Source organism: Pelobates fuscus, chromosome 7 (assembly GCF_036172605.1).
Source record: "Pelobates fuscus isolate aPelFus1 chromosome 7, aPelFus1.pri, whole genome shotgun sequence".
Classification (NCBI taxonomy): Eukaryota; Metazoa; Chordata; class Amphibia; order Anura; family Pelobatidae; genus Pelobates; species Pelobates fuscus.
The window spans coordinates 195,894,218-195,917,497 of NC_086323.1; positions in this window are offsets into that span (position 1 = coordinate 195,894,218).

Below are 23,280 nucleotides of genomic sequence, written 5' to 3' on the forward strand. Positions count from 1 at the left end.
CATGTAGGTATGGCAGAGGTACAGTACCTGGGTCACCGAGTGGGATGTGGGAACCAGAGACCAGAGCCCGCCAAAGTAGAAGCGGTGGCTAACTGGCCCACGCCCACTACTAAGACCCAGGTATTGGCCTTCTTAGGGACAGCAGGGTACTACCGACATTTCGTTCCCGACTACAGCTCCATTGCTAAGCCCCTGACAGATCTGACGAAAAAGAATTTACCTAAGCAGGTCCTGTGGTCCCCGGCTTGTGAAGCTGCGTTCCAGGCACTGAAACAAGCTCTCGTGAATGCCCCTATCTTGGCTGCCCCAGTCCCTAACAAACGCTTTCTCGTTCACACAGATGCTTCCATGTATGGACTGGGGGCTGTGTTAAGCCAAGTTGGGGAAGATGGAGGAGAGCATCCTGTCGCATACCTCAGCCGAAAATTACTACCCCGAGAAGTGAGTTATGCGGCAGTTGAGAAGGAATGTTTAGCCCTAGTCTGGGCATTGAAAAAGTTAAGTCCCTACTTGTATGGGCAAGAATTTTCCCTTGTAACAGATCATAACCCCCTCGTTTGGCTTAACCGGGTCTCAGGCGACAATGGGAGACTGCTGAGATGGAGCTTGGCGTTACAACCGTACAACTTTACTATCAGCTACAGACCCGGTAAGCTGAACGGAAATGCGGATGGCTTATCCCGGCAAACCGACATATCCACCACCTCTTAGTCCGGACATCCCCAAGTTGACCCGCCACAGGATCAAGCCGGGTCTGCCGGAGTGTTCCACAAGGGGGGAGCCGTGTGACGGAACCATCCGTCTGTCTGGTGCTTTAGTGGATTCGACTATTCTGGGCCATCCGTCTAAAGGACTGATTTGTTACGTTATGAAACATGTTTCATAACGTAACAAATCAGTCCTTTAGACGGATGGCCCAGAATAGTCGAATCCACTAAAGCATCAGACAGACGGATGGTTCCGTCACACCATTCATGCATAGAATCATTAGTTTCAAGCAGGGGTCAAGTCCTGGGGAAAAAAGTGTGGGAACTCACCCAAGATTCCCACCCTCTTGCAAAAAAAAATACACTCCTATGCATATAAGTGCAGTGCAGGTTGTGTATAATGAATGTAGTGTGTTTGTAGTGAATGCAGAGTATGAATAATAAATGTAGTGTGTTTGTAGTGAGTGCAGTTTGTGTATAGTGAATGTAATGTGTTTGTTGTGAGTGCAGTGTGTGTATAATGAATGTTGTGTATTTGTTGTGAGTGCAGTGTGTATAATAAATGTAGTGAGTGCAGTGTGTATAGTGAATGCAGTGTTTTTGTAGTGAGTGCAGAGTGTGTATATTGAATGTAGTGTGTTTGTAGTGAGTGCAGAGTGTGTATAATGAATGTAGTCTGTTTGTAGTAAGTGCAGAGTGTGTATAATGAATGCAGTGTGTGTGTGTGTGCTGGATGATGTGTGTGCGTGTGCTGGATGATGTGTGTGTGTGTGCTGGATGATGTGTGTGTGTGCATGCTGGATGATGTGTGTGTGTGCATGCTGGATGATGTGTGTGTGTGAGTGCTGGATGATGTGTGTGTGTGAGTGCTCAATGATGTGTGTGTGTGTGTGTGTGCTGGATGATGGTGTGTGTGTGCTGGATGATAGGGGGGAAGCATTTTTTTTTACTATATGTATAATTTTTATTTTATTCACCCCTCCCTGCTTCTTACCTTGTCAGGGAGGGGGGAGATCGCCGGGTGATCCGGTGGAGGGAGACTCGCCTGTGCGGAGCGTTGCCATGGAAACCTGTGGCAACGCTCTGACAGCCGCGGGTCTCGTGAGAGTTAGAGCTTAGAGTTTTGTTTCTTTTATAGCTTATAATCGGGGTGTCTTGGAACGTCTTGGGTAATGTTCTATCCGACCGAAGCATTCCCCAACGTTTGTAGATGGATTCTCTAATTTTTGATGTGCCTGTATGAAAAGTGATAGGAAGATAGATCCTAGGTTTTTTCAATGTTTTCACGGTTCTTGGAGTAGATTTTTCCCGATTCCAGATGTCCAATGCTCTAGTGTGTGCCAACTTGAGTATACACGGTTGATAACCTCGCTCTCTGAATCTCTCCCACATCTCTTTGATCTGACCATCACGTTTATCCGTTTCTGTATTGTATCTGAGAACCCCAAGAAACTGTGATATAGGTAGTGACTGTTTGAACTGTTTAGGATGAAAGCTGGAGGCCATCAGTAAAGTGTTGCGATCAGTCCTTTTCCGGTGTAAGGTGAATTCCAATTTGTCATTTTTCTTGTACACAGTGACATCCAAAAATTGGATAGAAAGTTGATCATGTTCGACACTCAACTTGACTGGCGTGGATAATTGGTTAATTTCTGTGATCATATTTTCCAAGTCCATCACGGTTCCAGTCCAAATAAAAAACAAGTCATCTACAAAACGGAAATAATGTTTAATGTGTTGACCATATTTTTGAAGGATGTATGTCTGTTCAAACATGAACATGTAAGCATTGGCATATGATGGTGCCATGGCCGCCCCCATCGCAGTCCAAGCTAGCTGAAGAAAAAATAGATTTTCAAATTTGAAGTAATTGCATGAGAGTGCTATTGACAAAAATTCCATGAGATATTCGATAGGCGGTCCTTCATATACAGATGATTGGATAAGAATCTCTCTGAGAGCTTGTATACCTTCCCCATGGGGTATAATGGTATATAGACTTTGTACGTCCATCGTTACCAACAGTGCTGTATTCTCAACAAAAGGATCTTGGTTAATTCTGAACATGAAGTCTTGAGTGTCCCGTAAGCATGTAGATAAAGCTAATACGCTGTCTTTAATGAAGATATCAATGTATTTAGCAATCGGTTCAAGCAAGCTGTCTTTGGCCGACACTATAGGTCTCCCCAGTGGTTGTATGGGGTCTTTATGGATCTTGGGTAAAGTGTATAATATTGGATGTTTCAGATGTTCTACGTGTAGAAATTGAGCAGTTTTTGTGTCCAAATATTCACACTGTATTCCAAGATCTATATGGTTTTGTATTCTCTTCTGGAATTTCTTTGTCGGGTCGAACGTAAGTTTGGCATATGTCAGAGTGTCGTTTAGTTGTCTTTAGATTTCTGTTTGATAACTGTGATATGACTGGATGACAGTGGCGCCCCCTTTTATCTGCTGATCGTATTACAATGATGGAATCTTGTCTGAGATCTTTTAAAGCAAGTTTTTCACCTGATGTCAAATTTTGATGATATTTTGGTGGATTTTTAATTGTTTTCTCAATGTCAGTTTTGACCGTTTGAATAAATGTTTTAATCGAAGGATTTGCCGTCCGAATGTCTCTTTGATGTTTTGTATGGAATCGATGTGTAGTAGTCTGTGTTCCTTGTTTTTTCAATTCATTGCTGTATAATGTTCTTTAAATTTTATACATTTCAACCTCCATCATGAAAGGATCGGGTCTAGCAACCGGTACAAATGAAAGACCTTTATTCAATAATGAATAATGGTCAGAATCAAGAGTTGTATTAGATAAATTAAATACTGTGGTCATCTTCTCATTCTGGGTGGTTTGGTCGTGTTGAGTTGAGTGTCGAACATGATTCACTTTCTATCCAATTTTTGGATGTCACAGTGTATAAGAAAAATGACAAATTGGAATTCACCTTACACCGGAAAAGGACTGATCGCAACACTTTACTGACGGCCTCCAGCTTTCATCCTAAACAGTTCAAACAGTCACTACCTATATCACAGTTTCTTAGGGTTCTCAGATACAATACAGAAACGGATAAACGTGATGGTCAGATCAAAGAGATGTGGGAGAGATTCAGAGAGCGAGGTTATCAACCGTGTATACTCAAGTTGGCACACACTAGAGCATTGGACATCTGGAATCGGGAAAAATCTACTCTAAGAACCGTGAAAACATTAAAAAAAAAACTAGGATCTATCTTCCCATCACTTTTCATACAGGCACATCAAAAATTAGAGAATCCATCTACAAACATTGGGGAATGCTTCGGTCGGATAGAACATTACCCAAGACGTTCCAAGACACCCCGATTATAAGCTATAAAAGAAACAAAAATTTGAAAGACCTCCTGGTGAAAAATGACCCGGTAGCAAGTTACCGCAAAACGACACCGTTTTCTAAGAAAGGGTGCTATAAATGTAGTGGCTGTGTGACTTGTGGTCACATGATCAGTGGTACGACTTTTGCCCATCCTCATAGTGGCTTAAAAATCAAAATACCACATTACATTACATGTACCACTGATCATGTCATATACATGATCACCTGTCCATGTGGCCTCTCATACGTGGGGAAAACTGACTTGACAATACGGGATCGAATACGAGGACATCGATCCACTATTATGACTGCATTTAGGGATCAACACAGCGACAAACCTGTTGCCAAACATTTTTTAAATATGGACCACAGACTCCCTACTCTAAGATTTGTGGCCATAGACCACATCCCTCCGATGTCGAGAGGGGGCGACCGATCGAAAATGTTGTTACAACGGGAGGCCCAATGGATACATCGATTGGACACAGTTGCCCCAAAGGGTCTTAATGAGAACATAACTTTTTCTATGTTCTTGTAATCGTGATACAGTATTTTGGATTTTTTATGTACATATGTTCATCACTATTTTTATTTTTTGGACATATCCCTGTTTATGACAGAGACTGTTCCTTCTTTAGATGATTTAATAGTATCTCTTTAGTCAGCACTGTACTATAGATAGTTCATTTATAAATATATTACCTTTGGGATAGCTAGCCCTTATCCACTATGGTCCTGGTTTTGGATTTATGCCTGTCTCTGATGCTTCTCTATTGTTTAGTTAATTTAATAATTTGAGAATTTTGCATATTTACATACATCTATATTTTATTTGCCAGACATAGCTATAAATAGATTGACAGGGCTATATATACTCAATTGTTGATAGCTGTTACTTGTCTTCTAGCTCCCTCTACAGTCTGATATATTGTAGTAACCTTTAGAGTCCTAAAACATTTTCTATACACTATTATGTTATTTACAGTCTTCTTTGCATATACAACGTTAGAATTATGCCTGTTTTCCATTGTATTATTGGATATGTTGAATATGATTTTTAATGATCTATATTTTATATGTAGGATTTTGCACATATTTTTCTCAGGAGATCAGCACCACTTTTTTTTCCACTCTTCTCACTTGATTTAGTATTTTTATCCACTTTTTGTTTGCACACACTTCTGCACTTTTGTAAATAGCACACATTGATCACCTAGTATATCACTTTATATAGCTTTCGATATAACAGTAGCTATTCCTACTTCATGCATAGTTTACACATATTCATATTTCTCCCTATGTCCCTGGGCAGACACACTTGCGCTTTAATAATTTGTTTCACTGGTTCCTTAGCAACCAATAGGCACGTCAGCACGCACGAATCACGGCAAATCACGGCATGTCACGTGATCGCGAATACACTTCCGGGTACACACGGCGGGGGTGAGGGAGCTTAATCACTATTGGTGAGTACATTATCTGTTTTACTATATATTTATTATATTTATGTGGGTACATTGATCTTGAGGAAGACCCTGTGGGGTCGAAACGTCGATCTGATGATGTAAACCTTTACTTTGGGAAATAAATACCAACTGATTATTTACTAAGACCGGAGAGAGCATCTCTTATTGCTCTATACATATCTTCTAACGTGGGATAGCACCAAGGCAATAAAACTACCTTATTGGGAAAGGGTGAGTGCCAAGTTACATATTCATATATATATATATATATTGTGACGAGACCAATCTCGCCACATTGCATTGGAGGAGCCTGGTTGCCCGCCTGCTGCCTTTGGACTATGGCCCTGGGAGATTGGGCCCTTTACAAACAGTGTTCGGCACCTAAACTATGGTACTATAAACGGACACTTATTTGCACGAACACCGCTGAGCCGTCCGTCTCCTGGTTCCCATTCGTGAGGATGTAGCCGAACAGCCATACCTTCGGTATTTCTATGTGAACTGTGGTAACCCAGATAGCTATGCCATGGAGCCTATTCGTGTGATTAAAGACTTTGGCTCCATGGCGATTAAACTGTATTCGTGTGGTCTGGGTGCCATTCACCTAATAATGGGCACCCAGACCTGAGCTATCTGGGGATATGTAACATGTCTGTGTTTGGTGTAATAAAAGTGACTTTATATATTTTAAAACATAATCCTGTATATAGGTCCCCACATGTGTAATGGAGTTTTGTCTTTGACCTGGGAGATAATTGGATTACTTCTCCAATTATCTCCAGGGCAGAAGGGAGGAAGCCAGGATGCGATGTGGGGATGTTTTACTTCTATTTGAGCCAGATTAAAATACTGCCAGCCAGGGGGAACAAAATATACTTTTACTAACTTTTGAACCCCTGGTCTGATTCATGCCATGTTTTAATATGTTGTTCCCCTGAATGGATTGATTGTGGATATGTATTTTTATGTGAATGTGATGTATGGTTTTAGAGTTATGAAAGTTGGGTAAAAAGTATGTTTTAACTGTATGTATAATGGGATTATGTGTCACACTAAGGGGAGGGGATGTGTGGGTTGCACCCGTGATACTATTGGTTATTTTATGCCTCCCCCTGGGTGTGGCCTGTATGTGTACACTTGTAATAAAAACCAGGCTGGGTGTGCCAGCACCTGAGACCACTGTTTGACCCTCAACACGGAGCCTTGTCTCGTTCTTGGGGGGATTCACTGTATGCTGCTGGAGATTGATTGCTAGGAGTGTAAGCTGATGTCTGCTTTTCCTGTTCGTCTGCTAGCAACTATTCGTGAGGTTCCAGTTTGGAGTGCTATTTTGTATCCAGTTCGGGAGTTTGGTGTTCTGCAGTAGCTGTGCCTGTCTCTCAAAAAGGGGCATATCGCCTAAACGGATTTTAACCCCTTGTCTGCTGAAACGGTCCGTAACACACACACACACACACACACACACACACACACACACACACACACACACACATATATATATATACATACACACACACACATACATTTACACACACACATACATACATTTACACACACACATACATACATTTACACACACACACACACACACTACACTCTTAACATACACACTCTGGATCCCCTATACACACACTAGATTCCATGTAAGCAAACACACATCCTACACCCCTAAACGCACACTACATCACCTATATACACACACACACTATAGCCTGTATGAACACACTTGCTATATCTCCAATACACACATTCACTACAGCCCATAGACACATATGCATCACATTACACCACTTTACACCACAACATGACTAAAACCAACCTTATTACACAATACCACACCACATCAGCTCACTCTACACACACGCAATACCACAAGCAGGCTCCAAACACATGCACAATACTCTTTCCTGCCCCTTTTGTCTCCTGGTATCCATTTATAGAGACACCAGAGACAAGCTGCAAGGAAACACAGTGCAAGCATCTTATTAAATTTGCTTGCACTGTGCAGAACAAATACAGAGCTTTTTTCTCATGCTAGAGCTCTTTAGCAGAGCTCTGCGCATGGTCTGCCCTGGAAGAGCATTGAACCAACATGCTCACTTTGAGAGGAGGCGTGATGACAAAACACACCTCCTCTGCCCTGCCCCCTTCTTAGTGGGCCGCTGTGTTAAAAAAATGCCTGAGTCGAATTTTTCTTCCAGTCCGGCCCTGGTGTGGTGAAATATCTCTATAAACCTGGACAGCCTGAAAATAGGTAAAAGAGAGTAATATAGTGAGTGTGGACTGAGTGGAAATGAAGTAGACTGTGTAGCCCGTACCAGGGATGTTTTTAAGGCTTGATTGGCGTATTACTTGGTAAATGAAGTGTAGTGATATACCATGAGAGTATAAATGTGTTACCAAGGCAAAGTGATGCCGTGTCTTTAATGCATAGTTCTGTATAAAACGGTGGGGAATGCATAATGGTGTCAAGTAGAAAATAACATGGATGAGGGAGGCCGTGGCCTATATTTAAACAGCGTTGTTAAGACACCTCTGGTGTCTTTAAGAAAAAAACGCTGTTTAGTTCACCTTCCCCTTTCGCAATACCAATAATCCGTTCGCATCAATTGTAATACATGAACCATAACCAGGGAAAGCGGTAATCTCCCGACCGGGATCCGTGAGAAGGTTCCAAACTCCCGAACGGAAATCCACGAACCGCTGCTAACCACCGAACAACGATATCCACCGAGCGGCTCTCGGTTCCATAAATCAGTCTCTAAGCGCAATAAGAATCCCCCCAATAACGAGACAGAAGCTCCGCATTGAGGGTCAAACAGGATCTGGATTTACTGTGGGCTACCTGCCCGTATTTATGCAGGTCTCCCACCTGGTGGACACTCCCCTAGGGGACCAAATGGGAGACTGTAATTACAGATGGACATGAGGACATTACAGACATACAGTTACAAGCTTTTCCCACAATGCAATATGGTCTCCTCCCCTCTGCCCTGGAGATAATTGAGAAGTAATTAAATTATCTCCAGGACAAAGACAAATCGCCATCTTAGATATAAAACCAGAAAACACATAAAAATACATAATTTGAAAATAGCCGAACATTTCTCATTCACATCACATATCCCCAGATAGCCTGGATCTGAATGCATATTATTGGCGAATAGCACTCATATCCCACACACATAGTTCAATCGCCATGGAGTTCTTACAGTCTTTCGGTGTGCGATTGACTCCATCGGAGGGCTATCTGGGTTAAAGTCTTGTATGTGCTGTAAAACTGCCGAACGGCCGGTGTTCGTACGGTTTCGTGGAGGCAGCCAGGCGTCCCGTTGTTTCAGCGGTGTTCGGCAGAAAAAGTGTCAGTTTTTAGCTCCATGAAAATAGAGCTGAACACCGCTGGGCTTTCGTGTGTTTTAAAATGGCCACTGCCTTGTGGTCGACATACGAATGATGGCCACCCTGAATTCGGTTTAATTGAGAAGTGTCTGTGGTTAACCACAATGGGATCAATAGGTTAACCAACAGCACACTTCTCTCCTGGGTGGCCATCCGTTCGGTAGCTTTGTTCGGTGGAAAAATAGTCATTCGTATGGCTGGGCTATAGGAAACAGCCATTTACACGAAATAGCAGGAAACAGACGAATCCACCACAATAGTCAGACGGATGGTTCTGTCACATGGCTCCCTCCTTGTGGGACACTCCGGCAGACCAGGCTTGACCCTTTGGCGGGTCAACTTGGGGATGACCGGACTAGGAGGTGGTGGAGACGTCAGTTTGCCGGGATAACCCATCTGCATTCCCGTTCAGCTTACCGGGTCTGTAGCTGACAGTAAAATTGGGGCTGCAGTGCCAAGCTCCATCTCAGTAGTCTCCCATTGTCTCCTGAGACCCGGTTAAGCCAAACGAGTGGGTTATGATCAGTCACCAGGGAAAACTCTTGCCCGTATAAATAGGGACTTAACTTTTTCAATGCGCAGACCAGGGCCAAACACTCCACTGCCGCATAACTCACTTCTCTGGGTAACAACTTTCGGCTGAGATATGCAACTTGGCTCAGCACAGCCCCCAGTCCATACATGGAAGCATCTGTGTGAACGAGAAAGCGTTTGTTAGGGACTGGGGCAGCCAAGACAGGGGCATTCACAAGGGTCTGCTTCAGTGCCTGGAACGCATCTTCGCAAGCCGGAGACCACAGGACCTGCTTAGGCAAGTTCTTCTTTGTCAGGTCTGTCAGGGGCTTAGCAATAGTGCTGTAGTCAGGGACAAAACGTCGGTAGTACCCTGCCGTCCCCAAGAAGGCCAATACCTGGGTCTTAGTGGTAGGTGTGGGCCAGTTAGCCACTGCCTCTACCTTGGCTGGCTCTGGTCTCTGGCTCCCACATCCCACTCGGTGACCCAGGTACTGCACTTCAGCCATACCTAGATGGCACTTCTCTGGCTTCAATGTCAGGCCAGTGGCCCAAATCTTATCCAGTACCACCCCCACATGTACCAGGTGTTCCTCCCAGGACCCACTGTAGATCGCAATGTCGTCCAAGTATGCACAGGCAAATTCTTGGAAGCCATCCAGGAGTCTATCGACCATCCGTTGGAAGGTAGCCGGGGCATTTTTCATCCCAAAAGGCATGACCTTAAATTGGTACAGGTCAAATGGGGTGACAAATACCTACTTGGGGATAGCATCCTCGGCCAGGGGGATCTGCCAGTAGCCCTTACACAGGTCTAGGGTGGTCAGGTAGCGCCCCCTGGCAATGCGGTCTAATAGTTCGTCTACCGGGGCATCGGGTAGGCGTCAGTGGTGGTCCACTCGTTGAGCCGTCTGTAGTCCACACAGAACCGGGTGGTCCTGTCTTTCTTGGGCACCAGGACTATAGGCGAGGCCCAAGGGCTGTTGGAGTGCTCAATGACCCCAAGCTGGGTCATCTCCTGTATCTCCTTCCGCATTCCTTCTTGGACTGCTTCAGGGATACGATAGGGTGGTTGTCGTAAGGGGGTCTGTCCAGGGGTTGGTATAACCTGGCTCCTGGGAGAACATCGCCTGCTTCTCCCATAATAACTGCTGTGCCTCTACCCTTTCTGTGGGGTTCAACCTGTCCCCTAGCTGTACAAGGGTAGTGAGGTCAGTCTTGGGGTCCCTTTCTAATATATCGGGAAGGGGTAGGTTCTCAGAATCATCTGCAGCTGGGGCACATACTGCTGCAATGTTCTCAGGTCTCTCCTGGTACTCTTTCAGCATGTTCACATGAAAGGATCGTTGGACCCTCTCATCTGTACAGCTGGCTATCAAGTAAGAAGTATCGCAGATCTGTGCTGCTACCTTGTACGGGCCCTGCCAAGATGCTTGCATCTTGTTGGCCTTCACAGATTTGAGCACTAATATCTTTTGCCCAACCTGGAAGACCCGCTGTCGGGCACCCTGATCGTACCATCTCTTCTGTCTCCCCTGGGCCGCCTGGAGATTCTCCCTTACCATCAGGGACAGTTTCTCCATGCGGTCTCGGAGTTCCAGAACATAGGGTACTATGGGGGTCCCCTCCTGCTCTGTCTCCCCCTCCCCGTGGCCCCGGATGAGATCTAGGGGTCCGCGGACCCTTCTCCCATACAGCAACTCAAAGGGGGAGAACCCAGTAGATTCCTGGGGCACCTCTCTGTAAGAAAATAACAGATGAGGCAGGAATCTCTCCCAGTCTCTACAAGTATCTGTAAAGGTCCTCAGCATCTGTTTGAGGGTGCCGTTAAAGCGCTCGCAGAGACCGTTAGTCTGTGGATGGTAAGGTGAGCTAAGCAACGGTTTAATGCCACACACTTTCCACAGCTGCTGGGTGAGCACAGCGGTGAATTGGATTCCCTGGTCGGAGAGGATCTCCTTAGGGAACCCGACCCTAGTAAAAATTCTAACCAGGGCATCAGCAACTGTCTCTGCCTCTATGTTAGACAGTGCTACTGCCTCTGGATAGTGAGTGGCATAGTCCACCACAGTAAGGATATATTTCTTACCTGATGGACTAGCCCTGGCCAGTGGACCCACAATGTCAACAGCTATGCGGGGAAAAGGGCTCCCCTATAATAGGCATCGATAATAGCCTAGCCTTAGGGTGGTCCCCCCGCTTTCCTACCCGTTGACACGTGTCGCACATACTGCAATACATCCGCACAGCCTGATTAAAGTTGGGCCAAAAGAAATTATGTGAGATCCTATAGGCTGTGCGGCGGGACCCTAGATGTCCAGCTAATGGAACATCATGCCCTATCCGCAGAATCTCCTACCGGTACTTTGCAGGTATCACTAGCTGTCGATTCGGCGGAGGGGCAACACTCTTCTGGGAAGGCTTAGGGATCCTATATAACCTGTCCCCCACCCACTCATACAGCTCCCCATCTATTCCTTCCTCTCCAGCCTCTGCCCTCTCTCTGTATTTTTGGAGAGTCGGATCCGCCCGGGTTTCCCTCCCAAACTCCTCTGGGGAATCCCAGCTTAAGGGGACCTGATCTAAGGTACCAGTCGGGGAAGGAGATCTTACCTGGGTCTCATCAGCAGGTGGGCCGGTTCCAGAAGCATGGGTCTGAGCACGAGTAGTCACTGTGTTAACTTCCGCAGGGCCCATCGGGGCATAGGCCGACAACAAAGGGGCCAAATCATTCCCCAAAAGTACATCGGCGGGCAAGTCTTTCATAACCCCCACATCCACGTGTCTAGCGCCCACTCCCCAATCCAAATGAACCCGGGCAACAGGTAAGCGAAACACGGCACCCCCTGCTACCCTCACTGCCACAGTGTCACCAGTGTGCTGGTGCTCCAAGACTAAGTTCTTTTGGAGCAGTGTCATAGTAGCTCCTGTGTCTTAGTCCATTTACGACTCGGCCATTCAGTTTCACCGTCTGCCGGTGTTTCTGGCGGTTGTCTTGATGGGCTGCTTGCACTGGGTCGGCTTCGTGCAGGATGCCCCAGAATTCCTCCTGCTCTATACAGTGAGCAGCAGGCTGAGGTGGTTGCTGGTTTCCGTTGGCCGGTCTCCTCCAGGACTGAGCTTGGTTGGCGCTGTTCAGTGGGCACTCCGGACGCTTGTACCCCAATTGTTTACACCCAAAGCACCTGATGGGTTGCGAATAATCCCGGGCATTAAATCGGGAAGGCTGTACATAATTGTTCGTCGGTGGTACTTCTGGGGTGCGGTGTACTGGGGGTTGGTAAGCTGTAGGTGCTGGAGTTGCTGCTGGTCGCTATTCCATTCTAGCAGGGACCTTGGTGACTGTACTGTCCAACTTGCGAGCGTCCGTATATTCGTCTGCCAGACGGGCCGCCTCGGGTAGGGTAGAGGGTTTTCTATCTCTGACCCACTCCCGGACCCCGGTAGGCAAACGGTCAAAACAGTGCTCCAGCAAGAAAACCTGCAGCACATCTTCCCCAGTTACCGCTTGGCATCCTGCCATCCAGTGGGCTGCGGTACGGTGAACCCTGCAGGCCCATTCTACATAAGAGTCACCTGCCTGTTTGTTGGTTTCCCTGAAGCGTCATCTGTAGGCTTCTGGGGTCACCGCATACCTGGCTAGGAGCGCATCCTTCACCGCCCGGTAGCTGGTGATCTCATCTGGGATGGCCCAAAACGCTTCGCTAGCCGGCCGGATAATTTCCCAGAGAGGATGGTGACCCATTCATTTGCGGGTACCTGGTGTAGGGCACACTGCCTCTCAAAATCGGCCAGGAACCCATCAATTTCTCCCTCATTTTCAATAACATTTTTAAATGCAGCAAAGGCTACCTTTTTTCTTCCAAAATTGTTATTGGGTACCTCTACTGCTGCAGCTCCTCTTTCTTGGAGCGCTTGGTGTGCCATCACTGCTGCCTGCACACGTTCCACAATGTCTGCTGAGGGGTTGGGGCCAAAATGTGCAGGCCTTATTTGTACTGCCCGGTTAAATTGTATTTCTTCGGGTGTTAAATCCAAGATGCTGGGCACATTAGCTCTCTCCATTCCCTGTGTCGCATCCATTTCCACTAGCAAAGCAATAATCTCACGTTTCTTTAAATTGCTTGCTGACCTTCCTCAGCGTTCCAGTATGTCCTTAAGAGTAGCACGTCTTAACTCCTCATTGTAACGAGTATATACCCCTACACGCAGGATCCAGCCTAACAGAAGACAGTACAGAGGAGAGATACGTCTACCGGACCTTAGAGTGGCCGGACTCGACGTAATAGTATAAGACAGAGTCAGGAACGATCCGAGGTCAAGGGCACAAAGAGACAGCGTAAACGAAAACTAGCCGGGGACTGGTACACAGGAATCAGCAAGCCGGCAAACAGTACAGAATAGGATAAAGCGAAAACGAAGTCAGAATACAAAGCCAAGGTCAAATACGGAGAAACACAACTGAACACAACAAGCACTAAAGGGAACTGAAGCAGAAACCACGATAGGGCAAGGAACTAAGGGAAAAGGGTAAGTATAAGTAGCCTTCAAACTAATGTGATTGGCTCCTGTCACTTCCACTCCCCCAACAGGTAAGTGTATGGGGTGATTGGCATGACAGGAGCCAATGGGAGCCTTTTTGCAATTTAGGCTCCCACTGTCTCTTTAAGAGCGTGCCCGAGATTCGCGGCGCGCTCTTAGCTGCAGGCGGGACACGTGACCGCTTCTCGCGGTCACTGCCCGCCTTCCTGTCTGAACAGTCGGACGAGCCGCGCGCGGCTCGTGCAGCCGCAGGACCGCGCGCGGCTTGAAGAGAGGACCGCGGCCGGCCCCCGGATAAGGTAAGTACCGCTACAGTACCCCCCCCTGAGGACACGCCCTCCGGGCGGGCAGGACCAGGCCTGGCAGGAAAACGCGAATGGAAAGAACGTACAAGGCGGGGAGCATGAACAGCATCCGCAGAAATCCAACTGCGCTCCTCAGGCCCATAACCCTTCCAATGTACCAAGTACTGAAGCCGACCCCTAAGAAAACGAGAGTCAATAACAGCAGATACTTCGAACTCCTCATGACCCTCCACAGAGACAGGAGGGGGAGGGGGAGTATGCCGGGTATAGCGGTTGCGTACGTAAGGCTTCAACAAAGAGGTGTGAAATACATTGGGTATACGCAGATTCTTAGGCAGACCCAAGGCATAAGAAACGGGATTAACCTTATGTATAATGCGATAAGGACCAATGAAGCGGGGAGCCAATTTCATAGAAGGCACCCGGAGGCGAATATTCCGTGTGGAAAGCAAAACCCTGTCCCCCACAACATAGGAAGGAGCCGCTCTGCGATGCTTGTCAGCCTGAGCCTTCTGGCGGGCAGCAGAGTCCACCAAAGAACGCTGAACCTGCTCCCAAGTATTACGCAAACCAGCCAAATGCTCATCCAGAACTGGCATGCCCTGAGAGGAGAATGCAGCCGGAAGAACAACGGGATGCTGGCCATAGACAACGTAAAAAGGGCTTTTGCCGGAAGAATCATGAGTGGCATTATTCCGAGAAAATTCAGCCCAAGGAAGCAGGTCAGACCAATTGTCCTGATGGTGAGACACAAAACAACGGAGGTACTGCTCTAGAGACTGGTTGGCACGTTCAGCAGCTCCATTAGACTGGGGATGGTAAGCGGAAGAAAATGAGAGGGAAATACCCATCTCCGAACAAAAGGCTTTCCAGAACCTGGAAATAAATTGGCTACCCCTATCGGATACAATAGATAAGGGAATACCATGTAATCGAAACACTTCTCTAGCGAAGATAAGAGCCAATTCCTTGGAAGTGGGCAACTTGCGAAGAGACACAAAGTGAGCCATTTTGGAAAACCGATCTACTATCATTAGGATGACTGTGTTACCATTCGAAGGGGGTAATTCAACAATAAAATCCATTGATAGATTAGACCAAGGTCTCTCGGGAACGGGTAACGGATGCAACAGCCCACAAGGAACTCTACGAGAGGTTTTCATACATGCACAAGTAGTACAAGCACTTATATAGTCAGTAACATCCTTACGTAAGGTATCCCACCAGAAATACCGAGAAACGGCTGACACTGTTTTGGAAATACCAGGATGTCCAGCAGTCTTAGTATCGTGATAAAGTGACAGAATATCCCGTCTCTCGGGAACGTCAACGAACAATTTATCATTAGGCCTCTCGCTGGGTGCCATGCTTTGTTTCGCTTGTATGGCCTGCAAGAGGGACGAGGAAATAGACAATATAGTAGTTGCTATTATCCTGTCTGGGGGAATGACAGGAGTGACATCAATCTCCTGTTTGTCAATAGTCTCGAATTGTCTGGACAGAGCGTCCGCTTTAGTGTTCCGGTCACCTGGCCTATAGGTGATTATATAATTAAAATGAGACAAGAACAGTGACCACCTAGCCTGCCTTGAAGACAATCTTTAAGCTTCGCTAAGGTAGGATAGGTTCTTATGATCTGTAAATATGAGAATATGATCCTTAGTTCCTTCTAGCAAATGTCTCCATTCTTTGAGTGCTAAAATGATAGCAAGGAGTTCGCGATTACCCACATCATAATTCCTCTCTGCCTTGGACATTTGTTTAGAAAAGAAGCCACAAGGATGCAATGGCTTGTCAGGAGACTCTCTTTGGGATAAGACAGCACCTACCCCTATATCGGAAGCATCAACCTCAAGTATATATGGCAATGAGGGGACAGGATGCTGTAAAATAGGGGCAGAGGCGAACGTAGTTTTAAGAAAGTCAAAAGCCTGAAGTGCCTCAGTAGACCAGACACGTGTATTGCCATCCTTTTTAGTCATACGAGTAATAGGCGCTACTATAGACGAAAAACCTTTGATAAAACGTCTATAATAATTAGAGAAACCCAGAAAACGCTGGATGGCTTTCAGACCTTGCGGCAGAGGCCATTCTATGACTGCAGCGAGCTTCTGGGGATCCATCCGAAAACCCTCAGCGGAAATCAAATACCCTAAAAACTGGACCTCGGACTGGTCGAATAGACATTTTTCTAATTTGCAATAAAGACCATTAGCAAGAAGGGTCTTCAGAACTGTTGTAACATGTCTGTGATGAGTGTGAATGTCTGTAGAATATATTAAAATGTCATCCAAGTACACAATAACAAATGAGTGAATAAAGTCCCTTAAGACATCATTAATAAATTCTTGGAACACTGCTGGGGCATTGCAAAGCCCAAATGGCATGACGGTATACTCATAATGACCTGACCGAGTGTTAAAGGCTGTCTTCCATTCGTGGTCCTTTTTAATACGTATCAAATTGTATGCTCCTCTAAGATCTAATTTGGTGAATACCGTAGCATGTTTGAGCCTGTCAAACAATTCTGTTATTAAAGGTATAGGGTAAGCATTTTTGATGGTGATCTTGTTAAGACCTCTATAATCAATGCAAGGTCTTAAATCACCTTCTTTCTTTGATACAAAGAAGAACCCCGCTCCAGCCGGAGAAGAGGATCTTCTAATAAATCCCTTGTCTAATGACTCTTTAATGTACTCCTCCATGACACGGTTTTCTTGAACCGATAGGGGGTACACCCTGCCCTTAGGAGGTATAGTACCAGGCAACAAATCAATAGCACAATCGTAGGGTCTGTGAGGCGGTAATTTGTCAGCCTCTCTTTTATCAAAGACAGTCTTTAAAGTTAAATACTGAGAGGGTATAGCCGTAGATAAAGGAGGAACAGTAGGAACGTTAATAGAATTCACAGGCGTGACTTCAATAGTACATGACTCATGGCAGGCTTCACTCCATGATTTTATCTGCCCTGTCTCCCAGTCAAAAATGGGATTGTGGGCACGTAACCATGGATACCCTAACACCAACTGTGAAGAGGGAGAGGTGATGACCTGGAACCGAATGGTTTCATAGTGTAGAACCCCTGTGTACATGTGTAGCGGTGCAGTCTCGTGAGTAACAATAGGAGATATCAATGGTCTACCATCTATGGCCTCAACGGCCAAGGGTATCTCCTTCTCTCTGATGGGAATATTGTTTCTCTTTACAAAACCAGAGTCTATAAAGTTCTCGGCTGCCCCAGAATCAACCAGGGCGTCTATGTTTTCAACTATACAACTCTCTCCCATATGTAAAGAAACAGGGAGAAGCAGTCGGTTAGGAGGCAATGTAGGAGACTTAGAAATCTCACCCAAGGCCAGTCCCCTATAAGGTCTTAGGTGCGAGAGTTTTCCGGGAGCAGAGGACACTCCTTTACCATATGGTCTCTCTTACCACAATATAGGCAGAGTCCCTCCCTTCTCCTATGTAATTTCTCAGTATCTGAGAGTTTGGCAACCCCTAATTGCATAGGTTCCTCTTCAGATACTTTAACACTCTCCGGTATATTAACTCTGGGTTGAATAGGTGTAACAAAACGTCTATTCCTGTTCTTAGTATAGAGCCTGTCACGAATCCTATTATCTATATCGATGAGGTAGTCAATAAGGTCCTCTAAGGCAATAGGAAGCTCCTTAGCTGCTACCTCATCCAATATAGAGTCTGATAAACCTTCCATGAAGGCCGTAGTTAACCCATTATTGGTCCAATCGACCTGTGAGGCAAGGGTACGAAACTGTATAGCGTAATCAGCCACAGACCTAGAACCCTGTTTAACCCTCATTAATGCTCTAGCGGCATTCTTAGACCTTTTCATAGTATCAAAAGTTCTGCGAAAAGCTGTTAGGAAACTGTGAAAGTTATGCACCATAGGTCCATTAGCCTCCCAAATAGGGTTTGCCCATTCAAGTGCTTTGTCGGTAAGTTGGTGCATAAAGAACCCAACTTTAGACCTCTCTGTGGGAAATGAACGTGGATACATTTCAAAATGAAACTCTATTTGGTTAATGAACCCTCTGCATGTCTTAGAATCCCCTCCATACCTAGGAGGAGGCGTTAAATGTGCTGTAGCGTTAGGCATAGTCGATACTTCAGGAAGCAGGGGTGTAGGAGGGTTAGGTGCGGTTGCTGGAATGGTTCTAGCTAAGAGCGTCTGGAGAGCCTGAGCTATTTGATCCATACGGTGATCCTGCTCTACAAATCTAGCCTCATGGGTCGCCATCTGTTGAGCTAAATCTGCGGGGTCCATGGCCCTATCGTAATGTAACGAGTATATACCCCTACACGCAGGATCCAGCCTAACAGAAGACAGTACAGAGGAGAGATACGTCTACCGGACCTTAGAGTGGCCGGACTCGACGTAATAGTATAAGACAGAGTCAGGAACGATCCGAGGTCAAGGGCACAAAGAGACAGCGTAAACGAAAACTAGCCGGGGACTGGTACACAGGAATCAGCAAGCCGGCAAACAGTACAGAATAGGATAAAGCGAAAACGAAGTCAGAATACAAAGCCAAGGTCAAATACGGAGAAACACAACTGAACACAACAAGCACTAAAGGGAACTGAAGGGCAAGGAACTAAGGGAAAAGGGTAAGTATAAGTAGCCTTCAAACTAATGTGATTGGCTCCTGTCACTTCCACTCCCCCAACAGGTAAGTGTATGGGGTGATTGGCATGACAGGAGCCAATGGGAGCCTTTTTGCAATTTAGGCTCCCACTGTCTCTTTAAGAGCGCGCCCGAGATTCGCGGCGCGCTCTTAGCTGCAGGCGGGACACGTGACCGCTTCTCGCGGTCACTGCCCGCCTTCCTGTCTGAACAGTCGGACGAGCCGCGCGCGGCTCGTGCAGCCGCAGGACCGCGCGCGGCTTGAAGAGAGGACCGCGGCCGGCCCCCGGATAAGGTAAGTACCGCTACACTCATACTGCATTTCTTTCACTCAATTCGGATGTGTAGCTGACCTTCTGTGCTGTGGGATTCATCCCGTCTCTTGCCACCAATTGTTAAGACACTTCCGGTGTCTTTAAGAGAAACCACCATTTAGTTCACCTTCCCCTTTCGCAATACCAATAATCCGTTCGCATCAATTGTAATACACAAACCATAACCAGGGGAAGCGGTAATCTCCCGACCGGGATCCGTGAGAAGGCTCCAAACTCCCGAACGGAAATCCACGAACCGCTGCTAACCACCGAACAACGTTTTGTTTTGATCAGAACGTGCACTATTGACTCCGTCCTGAAGGGGTTAATGACACAAGCAATTTTTGCATTTTCTTGCTGTTGGCAGTCAACTAAAATTGGCATCTCTCTCATTTATTGCACCAAAACATATTATGTATAGTGATGTCGCGAATCTGAAATTTTCGGTTCGTGAACGACGAACTTCCGCAAATGTTCGCGAACCGGCAAACCGCCATAGACTTCAATGGGCAGGCGAATTTTAAAACACACAGGGACTCTTTCTGGCCACAATAGTGATGGAAAAGTTGTTTCAAGGGGACTGTGGCATGCCGGAGGGGGATCCATGCTAAAACTCCCATGGAACATTACACGGTTGATGCAGAGTCTGGTTTTAATCCATAAAGGGCATAAATCACCTAACATTCCTAAATCACAATGGATATGGATTGACACCTGACATATGACATATTGACACCTTGACATATGATAAAATAATATAAAATGATAAGGTGCGCTGTGTCTTTAAGACCCAAGTGATACAAAGTGCAACTAGTGCAATATATTATAATAAAGTGCAAAGTGTTTAAGTGCACTCAAATGTGTAAAAAAATGTTATACATGCATATGTCCTCTCGAATTATACATAAAGGAAAAAGAGAGACATAAAGAACACGATAGTGTAAAATCGTTTAAAAAAAATATATATAAATAATAAATGCCAGAAGGGTGCACTCACAAACATAGAGCAGAATGAGCCTGCTCTAGCTTTAACTGCTTCTTCAGATATAGGACTGCATGAACGGAGATACTTCAAAATATTTATTCGCCCAGCACAGCATAGAATAGTCACCTTCCTTCACATCCAAATTTCAAATAAATACAAAGTTCGGTAAAGTACAGCTTCAGGGTGTCGACTGTTCCCTTTGTTGTGTTCGCCGCTGTAGTAACCGTCTGTATCCGAAAAGACTTCCGGGAGGAGGGACTTCCTTGTATGCGTGACGTAAGGTGCGTAACTTTGCGTGATGACGCGTTTCGCCGTATTCACGGCTTCATCAGATCTGCCCATACATGTCCTATTTGTTCTTTTATACCCATCTTAATGGGTAGAATCAGATGGTTGGCAATCAAAGTCCATTACCTTAACGTTAATATCAATTGAATACATATATATAGAAAAACCAAAATCGTACTTTATTATGAAAAACTTCTTAATTAAAAATATCTTTATATTCCTATACTTACACAGAAAAACTTTATAGGTATTATAAAACTTTATAAATATATTAGAAATGTATTAAAAACAGGAAAAGTTTATATATTGTTAAAAATCGCATAATTTCCTAAAGAGATATATTTAAATAGACCTACTTAAAGAGACATTTTGAAGAGGCATTTTAAAGAGACATACTTTAAAACATGCAATTTATAAAAAAACGGCATATTGCCTAAACTACATATTTACAATTAATATATTATAAAAAAGAGAAAAATATATCTAAAGATAAAAGAAATATATCTAAAAAATGAGGAGAAAAAGAGGAAATATGTTATAAAAAACAATAAATATATACCATATGCCAAAATTAGCTTAAAAAATTAAACAAACCGAACTCTATATTGAGTCCCCTAGGTTCTAACGTTTTTAGCCTATGGACCCATTGCATTTCTTTTTTGCCTATATCAATAATGTGATTTCCCCCTCTCCATGATTTGCAATGGGTCCATAGGCTAAAAACTTTAGAACCTAGGGGACTCAATATAGAGTTCGGTTTGTTTAATTTTTTAAGCTAATTTTGGCATATGGTATATATTTATTGTTTTTTATAACATATTTCCTCTTTTTCTCCTCATTTTTTAGATATATTTCTTTTATCTTTAGATATATTTTTCTCTTTTTTATAATATATTAATTGTAAATATGTAGTTTAGGCAATATGCCGTTTTTTTTATAAATTGCATGTTTTAAAGTATGTCTCTTTAAAATGCCTCTTCAAAATGTCTCTTTAAGTAGGTCTATTTAAATATCTCTCTTTAGGAAATTATGCGATTTTTAACAATATATAAACTTTTCCTGTTTTTAATACATTTCTAATATATTTATAAAGTTTTATAATACCTATAAAGTTTTTCTGTGTAAGTATAGGAATATAAAGATATTTTTAATTAAGAAGTTTTTCATAATAAAGTACGATTTTGGTTTTTCTATATATATGTATTCAATTGATATTAACGTTAAGGTAATGGACTTTGATTGCCAACCATCTGATTCTACCCATTAAGATGGGTATAAAAGAACAAATAGGACATGTATGGGCAGATCTGATGAAGCCGTGAATACGGCGAAACGCGTCATCACGCAAAGTTACGCACCTTACGTCACGCATACAAGGAAGTCCCTCCTCCCGGAAGTCTTTTCGGATACAGACGGTTACTACAGCGGCGAACACAACAAAGGGAACAGTCGACACCCTGAAGCTGTACTTTACCGGACTTTGTATTTATTTGAAATTTGGATGTGAAGGAAGGTGACTATTCTATGCTGTGCTGGGCGAATAAATATTTTGAAGTATCTCCGTTCATGCAGTCCTATATCTGAAGAAGCAGTTAAAGCTAGAGCAGGCTCATTCTGCTCTATGTTTGTGAGTGCACCCTTCTGGCATTTATTATTTATATATATTTTTTAAAAACGATTTTACACTATCGTGTTCTTTATGTCTCTCTTTTTCCTTTATGTATAATTCGAGAGGACATATGTATGTATAACATTTTTTTACACATTTGAGTGCACTTAAACACTTTGCACTTTATTATAATATATTGCACTAGTTGCACTTTGTATCACTTGGGTCTTAAAGACACAGCGCACCTTATCATTTTATTGTATTCACAAGAGTGTTTTGAGAAGTTTTTACACTTATTTCTTGGTGCAGCTTTATTTAAAGGTAGATAACATTCATTGGAGACTAGTATTTTACGAGCACCTACTTTTTACTTGTTTTTTCTGTGTATACCTTGACATATGGATTGACACCTGTCCTCAGAGACCCTGATACACACTGACACAGAGCGGAAGAGGGACTGACATTTAATGTGGATAAGTGCAAGATAATGCATCTTGGACGTAAAAACCCAAGGGCAGAGTACAGAATATTTGATAGAGTCCTAACCTCAACATCTGAGGAAAGGGATTTAGGGGTGATTATTTCTGATGACTTAAAGGTAGGCAGACAATGTAATAGAGCAGCAGGAAATGCTAGCAGAATGCTTGGTTGTATAGGGAGAGGTATTAGCAGTAGAAAGAGGGAAGTGCTCATGCCATTGTACAGAACACTGGTGAGACCTCACTTGGAGTACTGTACACAGTACTGGAGACCCTATCTTCAAAAGGATATTGATACCTTAGAGAGAGTTCAAAGAAGGGCTACTAAACTGGTTCATGGATTGCAGGATAAAACTTACCAGGAAAGGTTAAAGGATCTTAACATGTATAGCTTGGAGGAAAGACGAGACAGGGGGGATATGATAGAAACATTTAAATACATAAAGGGAATCAACACAGTAAAGAAGGAGACTATATTTAAAAGAAGAAAAACTACCACAACAAGAGGACATAGTCTTAAATTAGAGGGACAAAGGTTTAAAAATAATATCAGGAAGTATTACTTTACTGAGAGGGTAGTGGATGCATGGAATAGCCTGCCTGCTGAAGTGGTAGAGGTTAACACAGTAAAGGAGTTTAAGCATGCGTGGGATAGGCATAAGGCTATCCTAAC